This window comes from Lasioglossum baleicum, chromosome 7 (genome assembly GCF_051020765.1).
Source record: "Lasioglossum baleicum chromosome 7, iyLasBale1, whole genome shotgun sequence".
NCBI lineage: Eukaryota > Metazoa > Arthropoda > Insecta > Hymenoptera > Halictidae > Lasioglossum > Lasioglossum baleicum.
Window position 1 is genome coordinate 4633805 of NC_134935.1, and position 13280 is coordinate 4647084.

A 13280-nucleotide genomic window follows, 5' to 3' on the forward strand; every position below is an offset into this window, starting at 1 on the left:
TTAATGGCCACTGCTCGTGACAAAAACGGTTCCTCGCGATGAAACCCAACGCCGCGCGTGAGCCAGCCCCATCGGGGGGCCTGGCTGGACCGCTGCCGCGCCGCGGGCCGCGATGTCTCAACCCGCTGCGAAATTTAATCCGAGGGTTTTTTTCCTCCCCGTCGAGCAATACCGCATGTACACGCGGCTGTGGCTGCAGCTCTCGCGACGAGTTGCCGGACCAAAGTAAATTTAATACCGCAATTCCGGGCCGGTGTGGCGAGTCGACGACCGCCCCGATGCGATGTGTCCGTGCCTCGTGAAATGTAGACGCTCTTTGAAACGAGAGATTCGAGGACGCAGCGCTGCGCAGCGCGCACAACGAGAGAGGTTTTGTCCCGAGGTTTTCACGGTAATTTTTCCGAGGGAAAAGTACGCCCGACCTTGATACGGTACACGCGCTCATTCCCGAAGTCAAATGAGCCTTTGCGCGACAGCTTTAAATGGAATTTCAGCTCCTCGGTCGCGCTGTCCGACTTGCGAGCTTTTATTCCGTAATTTCCGCGTTGCTGGATGGGTCACATCAGTTTCTATGTTCTGCGATCTGTATGAATTAGTAGGAACTACACAACATAATTTTATATATACTGACTTTTTTCGTAACTGCGTGAGAACATGTACATAAATTAAAATGAACACCGAACCCGTTTTGTGTGCTCCCGTCGATGACGGTGAACTAATTTGACTCGATCGACTCGAAGAAGCTTATTTCAAGTTGGACCACCTTCTATACACTGGCTCCGTCCACAAACACGGCCGGAAGTAAAAAAGGGAGATTCACCGGGTGCATTCGCGAGAACGGGAGCCCCGAACTCGCCGGATACGCCATTACCCTTAATAGCCTTCCGAGCCGCATGGAGATCGATATATCCAGTTCCAAACGGAAAATGACTGAGACACTCAGCTCTCGTCCATTCGGGAGCCGCGGAACTTTCGGATCGCGATCGTTCCAGCGGACCATCGCGATTCATATATCGTTCGCGATTTCTGACACGATAAACGTCCAACTCCGAGCTTTAACCCTGTGCATTATGGCTTTTTCCGGGACACGCCTAACCTACTTCATTATTAACGATCTCCGAAGTGAAAAGCGGTTGCGGTTGTGATCGTCTGTTTGCGGAGAGCAGCTGAATTTCGATCAATGCTTCGATTCTAATTTCTAACTGGACTGTGGATCATATAACTCACGTAATTTTGATTAAGGTTGATGTTCTCGCTATAAGCCAGTCGATCGATCAAAGTTCTCACGAAATAAATTTCGAAATATTCGTGCAAAAATGGAGAACCAGAATAGCCCGTTAACGAACCGTGCGACCTGAAGGACAGCCCTAAGGGATAAGGTTGCTGACATTTTCGAAGGGCGAGACACGTAGGAGGATCGGTGCTTCGATGGACGAGCCTGGCCATGGTTTCCGAGGCCTACAATGGGTCCCATAGGTGCGGGGACACCGTGCAAGCACTTCGACTTAAGTGGTAGCCGCGAGTCGTGTCGTGGACGGGTCTCTTTTCCGAGACACGAGGAAATTGGATGAAACGATGGCTACCGGAGTGGCCGAGGGAGAGGAGGAATGGAAACGACGTTTTTCCAAGGACGTATTCGGCCCCTTCGCGCGTTACGCGAGATTGCGCTGTAACGGGGCCACTTATTCTGTGCTCCTGGAGAAATCGACCTCGCCGGAGAGCCTCGGATGCGCTGGAAACCTTCCACCACCGGTTGGAAGTCGTGCGAGACCATTCCGAAAGGCGGGGGATTAGATCCCGCGATGCGCTAGGCCACTTATTGCTCCGCCATTTAGATTAACCTTTCAAACTCGAATCACTTGACCCGCCATTCCGTCGGGTTCCGAATTTTTTAAGGGTTGCACATCTCTTGACGTAGGATTTTTATTTTGCATAAAAATCTGCAGTTTATTAATTATTATCGAAATGTTCGTCACGAATAATACAGGAGACAATGCCGTGGTTAAATTAAAATTAGGCGCCCTTTATATTTGTAACGAGAACCGCTAAAAATCTGAATGAATACGCCCTCGTTGCACAGTAAATTTTACACTCGGCGGTTCCTCGGAATGTATGCGAGAAAATGCGGCAATTACTGTAATTTCTGGATAAACATCGAAGAGGAAATAAAGCGTCGGGGAACGTGTGCGGATTCAACCGTTCAATGCTCTAATTAATTGATGAAAGTTTAATTTTGTAGACCGCGATTCCATGGCGTTGATTTTGAGCTTTTATAGGAGAACGTCCGCGGTGATTTTCGATCTTCAGAGCCGATAGAACAGTTTATGATAAACAAGCGCCGGAATTTCCATCGCGCAACGAGGTCGTCCTGTTAATCCGCGATTCTGGAAACAGGATTTATCACGTACATTATGTAAACATTAGCGGAGGGGATCCGTGGGAAAAAAATGAGCCGCTCTTCGGGGATCCGTTGTTACGGGAAACTGGATTTGCTTCATCGCCCGGCGAAGTTCTGCGTTGCGTCATCGGGGATCAATCCATGTTCCACTTTTTCGTGAAGTTTCCTCACGAGAATCCTTCGATCTCGTTCCGGATATGCTTGATAATATATTGGTACACATGTGCAGGCTTACGGGCGAGAAAAACCGAGCTAAAGAAAATCGACGTAACCTCTCTGTAATCCTGAGTTATACGATTCTTATCTTCTTCGTCGATCAGGTCCACTCGTCGCGAACTGCTTCATTCATTTTTCGCGTTTGAGGTCAGCACTGACCAAACTCTACCATTAAAAATGAAACGTTTCCAGTTGAACACAATTTGAACTAAAAATATCCTTTCACCCTCAACAAAAATATTTGCTAACAGGCGGATAGAAATCGTCTATTCTTCGTCTCTTCGTCGAATAGACTACCTATTGCAGGTATAACCTAACCAAATACTATAAATAAATAACGATCTGCGCTCGAACACTTGAATCCTGCCTCTCAGCCGAGGTAAAGATTCTATTCACGAGAAAGCGGCGGGTGTCTCCAGCCCTTCGTTTTTTTAAACACACGAGCACCTTCGATGGAAGTGCTCGCGAGGGTGAAAAGGCTCGTCGACAGGTGTGTCAGCTAGCCTCGGGGCAAGGCAAGGTATTTTCGTCCGGTTGTTCAGAAAAATCCGTGTATACAGGGTGTCTGAACGCGACCAACCATTTCCCTGCGATTTGCGATTAAGGTCTGTGGTGCATGCTTCCATGAGCGCTGGTGTATAGGGTATACAAAAAGTAATGATCATCCACGGTGGATGGAAGGGGGTGTTACATCAATAACATATTCATAAAGTGAAAAAAATCATACACGATGGAATTATTCTAGGTCAGAAGAGATGTTTAATTTTCACAAAGGGTTAAAGTTTAAAAAATGCAAGATTTGCTATTTTTTTGTGACACAGGGAATTGCAGCTTGGCGAAAAACAGCAAGTGACGTTACGCGGGACACCCTGTGGTCGAGTACATTTTAGCGGCGATCCTAGGCTCTCTGTCGCCCGAGGGCGGGCTTTCTTTCGGTATGCGTGGGGCTAGTTCAGGTTCCCTTGAAACGCGTTTTCTTTGCTCCCGTAGGAGAATTTAGGGCAGCGTGCCGGTGCGACGCGTCTATTCAGCAGTCGCGTCGCGACGCGAGGCGTCACGTTCCAAAGGACGCCGTGAATCATCCCCCGTCCGCGAATAAAGGAAACATTACTTCGCGTCCGGGACTCGCTCTCCCCCGTATAAACAGGAATCGATTTCGCGGCCGTCAAATGTCTGTTCCCGGTGAAATACCTCGGATAACATAAACGTCGCGAATAAAACGCTAGGCATTGCGCGGTGGCGAACGGCCCGCTTTATATGCCGGGCTTGCGCGTAAAAGAATACTTAATGCGGCCGCGGTTATTCAGCCGCGTTTCGGCCGCCACTCTGGTCGGAATCGTGCCTCTGACGCGAACGAATTATTATTACTTCTATCACCATTGTTTTAGTCGAGCAACGAAATATAGTCGAGTGGTAGGTGCGTATTTTTAACGCATACAATGACCGTAAAAGTTGGTCCAAATTAAGCAGTTCTCCCCTATCTTTTTAAAAATGCCACGTTACAAATGACGCATAGTATGTGTAAAACAAAAATGGGTGAAGAAAGTTTTTTTCGGAGTTTCTTCGTGTTCGAAATTTCGCGTAGCCATCGGCGTTGCGTGGGCGGAATGATTCAGGGACTGCATCCGGAAGAATCGAGTCCGAGATGGATATCCGTCGAGATCGGGGAAATGAGGATCCAGTCTGTTTCCGAAGATCCTCCGTGGCCTCGTTACTTTTGCATCAGCGGAGCCACCACCGACACGTGGCTCCGGGAAAATTCTACTCAACTTAAATGAAAGTTATATGAACCTGAACTGCTCCCGCGGAAGCTGCCTCGCTCCCGGAGGAGTATGAAGACTCCTGCTCGTTACACGATGCCACTGATTTCTGAGGATCATTCGGCTTCCCCGTTCTCGGTTATCGATTCGGCGCAACTGTCGGTTGACCGACCACGCGCTCTGATTTAACGAGAAAATTCTGGCTGGATTTCGTTCGGTAAAATTTTCGAATGTTTCGAACGATGACGAGGTGCAGTCATTAAAACAAATCCCGTCACGTTGTGTTCAATTCATTCAGATAATTAAAGAAGCAAAGAAATTCCAGTATGTCTACGGGCTCCTACTGTCCAATGACTAGACCGCGGACTGCATTTCAAATTTATTTAATCTCTTTACTATTCTGAGATGTATCGTTTTATTTTTGTCAAAAATGCATAAAATCAGCAGTCTATTTCCATTCACAGCAGATAAACTGAACCACGAACACTGTCGTATCAAAAATAGAAAGGAACCTTATCAATTCAATGGCTTCGCCAGAACACCAGCGAAGAAAGAGAGAGAGAGAGAGAGAGAGAGTGTAGAGATAAAATTTTCATCAGGAAATACAAGGGTGCAATGCCAGCGAATTTGTATCAGTAACCGTGCAGCGACGTATCAGCCGCGTTAAGAAGCTAGTTTCGGAAAAATTAGATCTACGTACGCGGCTCGCAGACAAAGAATCCTCTCGGTTCGCGGAGACGCCTCGGATCGCGAAGCAATTGTCTCGTCGTCGGTTCGAGGCCTGGTACGTCGGTTGGAAGACTGCGAATCCAGCGGAATTAGCATACTCCGGAGCTCCGAGGAAGCCCGGAATCATTAATTCGCCGCCTCGGGGCGCGAGGATAACCCGGACGGTGTCGCGATCTCGAACACAACGCTGCAACGTTGTCGCCGTGGAACGACGACGATCGGGAACGTTGAAAGGGTCCGGGAATATCCCGCGAGATTCGACGGATTGAATTGCAAAGCGAATGAAAACCAAACTCTCTGGATACGGAGCCGCCGATGGCTGGAATCGCGCCGATGGCTGGAATCGCGACGATGGCGCGACTTCGATCGCGTTCGCACCGCCATTCTTACACTTTCGTCCGCGTTTTTCTTTTTCTGCTTCCTCCATTGGAACTGCGTCGCGAGTTTGATCTGGCGAACCATTTTCTACTCTTCGCTTTTCTCGATTAGCCCATATTACCGCTCCGAAATATTCATTTGTTTTAAGTAGTGTTAAGCGGAAATAAATGTATATGTTCTTATCAAATCAAACATCTATTGTCAACGTAAATTACGTTTTCAATTTTTTGTTCCTGGGTCTCGTTTTATCCGGGCTCCCTCGGCCCCGATGAAGCCGGTTAATCGAGGTCCCACTGTGCTTTGAAATGCATTGCCGGCGTCTATCCTTGAAAAATTTAACTTGGAGATTCGCAAGTGGTTCCGAATCAGCTCAACAGGCTCCGCTCCATGCGGGAAGACAAAGAACTTCTGGGCTCTCGTTATGTTTCTTCAAAGAGGTCGTCGTTTTTCTCTCGACTCGCAATCAAAAGGTAACTACTGTCGAGTATCAGCTTATACGACAGGAAGAAATTTCAATGAAAGGAGGGACTCAAAATACATTGGTATCGATCTTCTGAAAAATTCAACTCGGTGACAGAGAAACGACTCTAAATAGACTCGACGGTCCTATAACCAAAGTAGTCTTGTTTTGCAGTCCCCCCCCCCCCGCCCTGTTCCGATGCAACGAAGCAAGACCTAGATTTACCATTGCTTTGCGACCGCACGGAAATTGAATTTGTGAGCTGAGAAAAGTTTCCAAGGCAACTTAATAGTCACAGGCGGAACTTCGGAGGCAACTAGATCCCGTCTTCGAGTTCTCATTTTCAATTCCAGTAAAAGGAACGTTCTATGTTCGGGAAAAGACTTGGAGATAAAAGGGGAACGTAGCATTCATCATTTTTGATCACCTGGAGATCCAATCTGGAGGCTCACACGAACACGTACATCAATGTGATAGTCATCGTTTGAACCTCGGAAACAATGAACTCAAATCCTTTCACTCTGTTCCAACAAGAACTACCGTTAACTATCATTTTGCGAGAAAGAAACCGGAGATAGGGGAGGACTGGTACATTCGCGCAGCAGATCGCCTAAAAATTGAGGCCGGCGACTAGTATAGGCGGGTCTAAATCAACTCAATATTCAGCGTGTTGAGCCTCGGGGGAGAATAAGATCCAGCTTCTAGTTATTTCGTCGCGTTTCATCAAAGGCAGCGTCGCCGTCGGATGAATCGCTCTGAAAGACGTACCAAAATGGAATAAGAGCGATCATACCACGGGGAGGACCGTCCCGTTTCCCCGACTGAATTTCATTATGCGAGCGAAATTGGATCCCGCCGATCAATTACCCGGCTGAGGAGAGCCAAGACGTTCGTTCTTCTCTCTTGCGTGGGATTCGAGCATTCCGTTTCGGAATGGCACTCACGGCCGATTAGAGTTCCCGTTCGCGTTTCCCTTCTCTTCAACCCCGCGTGCGAAATCTCACCATCGCGTCGCGTCGTATTGCGCTGCCGATTCGTCGCCGATCGTGCCGAACAGTCTGCGTTTTTCCATCGTCCGTGCGAACCGGGCCGACGACAGCGATCCCGGACACGTTCCGAGGAGACCAACGGACCGAGAGCAAAATGGAACGCTCTCGAGCGCGAAAAATTCGCTGAGCCACTCGCAGCGACGCACAGTGTCGCAAACCATGGACAAAAATCGAAAAAGTCACATGTTCATATCGATTCAAAACTATGTTCATACTATGTTAAAATGTCCAAATAAACATTTTGTGAAAACATAAATTTTAAAAATGCAGTAGAAAATTAGTTGTAGGGAATCTTGTAAGCGAATATTAGGAAGATCAAATAGTACATCAATTCTTAGCGTAACTTGTTTACGTTGTGATATGAACAAAACACGTTTCTAGGAAATAATTTTTTTAGGAAATAATGGCTAAGGGTTGGCTAATTGTAATTCAACTTTAAAAATTTTGTAATACTTTTATGCAACATAATAATTGACCTGAAATGAAACAATAAAATTTTATAGGTTTTCCTAATCTTTACCAGAGGATAACAAAAAAACGTATCCGAACGTATCGGTGATTTTGGTAGTGTCTATTCCTAAGATATTTTGATATTATATAAGTCTAATTTGCAACTTCCGGCAAACATCAGAGTTATTTAACAAAATATGTAGCAAGAACCGGTCAGCAGCCGAGTACGCGGATATCCTCTTGTAGATATATGAGATTCGACTACGGTTGTTGAATAAATAAAAGAATGTTTATATTACATAAATTACAGATATGATTAAATAAATAAAAATTAATGTTTTAATAATCATAGATAATTATTTAAAAAAAGGTAACACCCTCCGATCACGCTGATTTTTTAATATGTTGTCCAGGTCAGCACCCCGAATAATGTTGTAATGGTGTTACTCGTTGGTCATTGTTTATAAAAAAAGTTATTAACAAAAAAAATTAATCTACTTTTTATATATTTTAAAAAAATATATATATATTTTATAATTTATAATTTATAATAAAATGAATAATTTAAGGGAAACAGTTGTTTTTTTTAATATCTATATTTTCTATTATACTTATATGTATTTATTTTTATGTATTTATCATTATCTATTATTTTTATGTATTTATTATTATCTATTATACTTATATTTCTATTATACTTACATATTAATTATGCTACTTACAAATTGTAAATATCACGTACTAATAACGCGCAAAAAAATTAAATTTTGTTTATTAAAATCGTTTTTTATTGTTTAAATAAATGACTATATTTATAATAACATCATACTGAGATTGCTTTCAATATTAAGAAGAAAACCCATTTTGTTTCATGTCTCTATCATGAACAGAACGAAAGTTATTGATTTTTGTCCAAAAAACAGGCATTTCGCGACACTGTGCGACGCCGGAATCACCCGAAATTTTCGCTACTCTCGTCCCACTCGCCTCTTCCGTTCTGGTCACTGTTTATTATGCCTTGATTAACGCTACTACCGTGTCCTAACCGAGGCTCGTGTAAAGGGATCTCAAAGAATGTTGTACTTTTTTGAAAGAGGCGATTATTTCAAATAACTTTTTCCTTTGCCAAAATGTTCTCCGCAGCATTGTTCAGGAGTTATTAACGAAAAACACTCAGACCAATCAGAGCGCCCTTCCGTAAACAGTACAAAGCAGATATGTATTCTTCTTTACATCGGCGTTGTTTGGGTAAAAATGAGCTTTTTCACTTTCCGTGGTTCAAAGGTTAATCGTAAGCATACTGTGTTAACATTGTGTCAAGTTTTTGTTTTTAGATGACCTCGGCGGTAATTATTATGCGAGCTATCAGAGAGGAAGTTCTTTACCCAGTCCGACGCCTCGGTGAATAATTACTAGTCTTGATGATGATAACGTAAAAAATTCATGAATCTAATTTAAGGGTGTATACATGAGTCTGCGAAATTTTATAACGATACCTTAACTGGTTTGCTGAAAAGAGAACGAAAAATGAAAGTAGCCCTCAGCTTTGCATTTTTAGTTTCAAACATTAGAACGTGTGCAAGATGGTTTCTGCAAATTATTCTACTGTGTGCGAAGCTTAAAGTATATTAGTATTAATGTATTAATGTATATTCTTGAAGAAAGAGTACATGTAAACGTAAATGTTCTTTTCCTATAAAGATACTGTTGAGGATCGGCTCCTGATCCCGGAGAGCGATTCAAGTCGGGCAGATTTAATGAAAATAATTCGTTGGAAAATAGCGACGGAAACGGGCCTGTGGGAAAATTTCCGGCAGGTTTCACTTGTCTGCGACGACTGCTCGGAACAAATGGCCGGCGTGCAGCGACAGCGGCGTGTGTAGACGCGCGTGGGCGGGTGCGAGCTCCTGTAAACCGCGATAAATGGGTGTACTTATGTATAGTTTAAGCGTGAATCTATTACGAGCAACCGGACCGGGTATAACTGAAAACAAAGGGTCGCATAATTTCTCGGCTGGTGGATATTCAGTCGCGACCCCACCCGTACAGTCCATTTACGGTATCACCGGACTAGGCGGCTGTGGGGGGTGGATGTGTCGCGGATTATATGCAGTTTTAGTCCCGCGCTTTTCGCAACCGCCATTGTCTTCGAATAACGAACGCCTGCATGGCTTTCGTTCCTCATCGAAACAAACGCGGCAAAACCTATACAGCAAGAAACACCGGGCAACGTTACATTGTGTCGCGCCGAGTGTTTGAACCGTGGAAATTCGCACGCTCTCATGAATCTAAAGACACTGTTTTTTGGATTATTGGCTTGGACGTATAAATTGGACTTCGCACGTCGAATACAATGTTATTACTACATACACCACGTTTAATCAAAGAGAGCTGGACTGCACTGAGGTTTCGTTAAAAAATATTCATTTAATCGCACTACTTTGGGATTTCGATCTTGTCGTTAGGGCGTCGAACCACAACTTTTCCCGTGTGGGACGTTTTCGATTTCGAAAAAAATGTTTTTTCGATCCGGTCTACTGTCGATGGGTATTTCGAATTTCGAGGTTTAATTCGCCGGAAGCCGGATCAGATTTATCGCGTATGAAAGTTATTTCAGGGACAGAGAGAAGTTTTGAGTGACGATTTAAAGGAATCGCCGTTGGATATGGGAGAATTGAAAATCCACGGGTATGAAATATTGATTTGGAGAGATGAATGTTGAATTCACCTCCAATCATGGATTAAAAGGAATATCCTCTTTTTCGAACGAATGTTTTAATGTCCGTTTTGCTCTGTGTTATGACCGTATAAATTTTGTCGCACAGGTCCTCCACAATCTCCAGTTCCATTATTGTACGACTTATTAAATTGTTTTATCGTTTCTTCAAAAGAAATTTGTTTGATCCGCCATGTTTGGAAATACAGATTTCTGGGCTTTTACGCTGATTCGAATTTTAACCAACTCTCGAGGAATCTAGGTGAAATAAAATTTGATTTCGCGCACTGGCGGTTTTAATAATTGAGATAACAAAAATCTTTGTTAAAAACAAATATATTTTCAACAGGCTGGCATCTCTTTGCTACCTTGTTACTTCGCGTAGAAACAATTACACTTCGTTTACCAACTGAACACACAAATTGTTCATGGCCACTCTCATCAGCTACGCTTCCAATGAACTATGTATCTACTAACTATATCGATTTTCCGTTACATTATAAATTACAGAGTGTATTAATGACCGAGGACAGAATGAAGTGTTCCTTCGTGAAATTTAGACAAGATGAGGGGCGTGTGCTATCTTGGATACACATGTTACAAGGTAACTTTAAACCCAATTTGCTCGAAACTTCATATTTGTAATGTAACATCCTCATCCTCGGAACCCTTTCAATCTCGTGTCAACGCTTTCGCTACCGCGGAGTTAAGGCAATCGCGATCGAGGATGAAGGCTAACAACCCTAAATAATAACCACGGGGACTACTAGACTATAATAAATACTAGAAAATTATCGTTCCACTTTCGTATGCTAAAGATTAGACGAATACTGGTTTGAGGTAGGTTTTCTGGAAAGGGGGTGAAGAGGAGGAGACGACGATCTAGGTAGATATTCCATCCTATCTGAAGTGTGCAGTTTCTGAACCTCTTAGACGTGACGTTAAAAGGAATTTTCTTGAATCAACACGCTTCTACGTCAACTCGGTCAGAATACAGTCGGTCAGAATGCGCTCGCGTTACGCGGAATTACGCTTGTAGTCGCCGCGAAAGCCGTGATCTCTCGTCGCGTTCCAAAATAAAGGATTGCTCACCTCAAGGGTGTATGCGGCGAGGACGGTGACGTTGTGGGGCAGAGGGGTGGGGGGTGGTGGCGAAATTAATTCAACGCCGGTGTATCTTTAGAGGCTGTAGCGAAGAATTTCCGAGGACCGTTGAAACGTTCAAAGGGATCTGTTTCGTGCGGCGCCGCCGTTGGAAGGGAAGGGAAGGGAACGAAAAAAAAGGTAGAAGAGGGAACTCGCGTGCGCGAGTCTGTCTCATCGGACCGCGCAGCACGCGTGGCTCGTTACGCCGCGTAAAAAAAAAGAGAGAGAGAGAAAGGAGAAGAAGAGGGGGTGCACGGGTGGAGCGCTAGGTGGATACGTCGAGAGAGGGGCCGCAGGGCGGGGAGAGAACAAAATAAGCCATCGCGTCTCTTTATGCGCGTTTCTATGGGCGTGCACACAAAAGCTGCAGCCGTTGGAAGCGGGGTTTTTCGCGAGCCGTATTCAGGCCAACCTTGCCACTCTCTGAGTTAATAATACGTTTCCGGTGTTCCTCGTCGGGGTGAAAGTATCGTTGCGCGACGACGACGTTGCTCCCGCGGAATATACTCTCCGTAAAGAGGGCCGACGACGTTTCCTCAATGCAGCTCGATGCTTTCTTATTTCGGCCTGGGCCATTCGGTCAGATGGATTTCCTGTTGATACGTCGCCTCTCCCCATGGAAATGCCCGCGCGAAACCATCCACTGACGATCCCCCCGAGAACTTTGAGCTGTGCTTTATTCTTCCGAACGAGCGACGATTCCCGAAACGACCGAGGGACTGCCTCGCGTGTAGGGCCTCTTCGGCTTCCAGTCGTTGGCTTTGTTCGAAGAGAACCGTTCGGTCCCAAGGTGAATAAGTTCTGTTGTATTTAATCTTTCCTTTCCGCATTAACACGGTCAGACTCTAACCGAAATCGTAAAGTTGAAATTTTGTTGGATCTTTCAACGTACTCATTCTATTTTGGAATTAATTGGACTGTGCTCAGAGTCTGTGCACACTTAATTTAACAATACATAGAATATTATAGTTGTATATATTCAGTATTATGTGAACTTCATTCAACAATAACTGCATTGAATGCGCTCATCAAGCTTAAAATCCTGCCATTATTAATATTCAATATTTACATAGCGTTAGAATATCAATTGATTTTAATTGAACGGTAAAAGGTACGTTGGAGCTCTCGCGTAATTAAATGAATATCTATGTTGTTGTGAATGTTATGCGACGTGTGTTATGAATTTACGCCGTCGATGAAAAATTCGGAGCTTGTTATGATTTCGAATCGAACGAACAATTGCATGAACAAGTTAATGGTCCATTGGAAATGACGTTTTCCTCAAATGAAAAATATAAAGTTATAATTATGGCGGATTTATTTTATAGAATGGCAGTACAACATCGAAATGAAAATCCGAGGCAAGTGTTCCATATTTTTCGACGGTCACATGAACGAGCATTAAACTTTCACTCGGATCGTGCTTGCGGTTTTATAAACATCAAAATTTCAGTAGCACGAATGGAATCAAAACTTACAAAATTTACAAAAATTACATACCTACTGTATGTAAATGTGTAAACTGTCTTACTGCTTTCTCCGGCATAGTAGCAGACGCGAATTCGCAGGTGTCGCGTCACCGGCGGTTTCTCATTTCGCGGTTCTCCCGATAGGAATCGTTGTAATTGAGAACGGCCAGCGTATTCTGATCCCAACGGCCCCTCCCCCCCCTCCGCGATACGCATAATTACTCGATAATTCACCGTTATCGGGAATAATTAGCTATTAACTCGCGTCGCGTGTTACGCCGGAATTTACCCTGCAATCCCGAGGTCGCCGGCTCGCTTGTTCGAGCCACCCCGTCGCTTATGAATTATAAAAGTGCACGACTTCCACCGTGCGGGAACCATCTTACGCGATTCCACGATCACTCCATCATTGCAAACCATGGTGCCGTACAAGGAATTTTGACAAAAATGATTGACAAGAGTAAATAAGAGCCACCGTAATGCACACAGTCGCTCGGAATACCAGAATC

At 44.4% G+C, this 13280-nt stretch overlaps 1 protein-coding gene across 1 annotated transcript in view; it reads right to left on the reverse strand.

Annotated features, from left to right (window-relative positions):
• The window catches only part of LOC143210364 (neural cell adhesion molecule 2), a 345972-nt gene that overhangs the window by 26681 nt on the left and 306011 nt on the right, over window positions 1–13280 (reverse strand). The window lies entirely within an intron of this gene.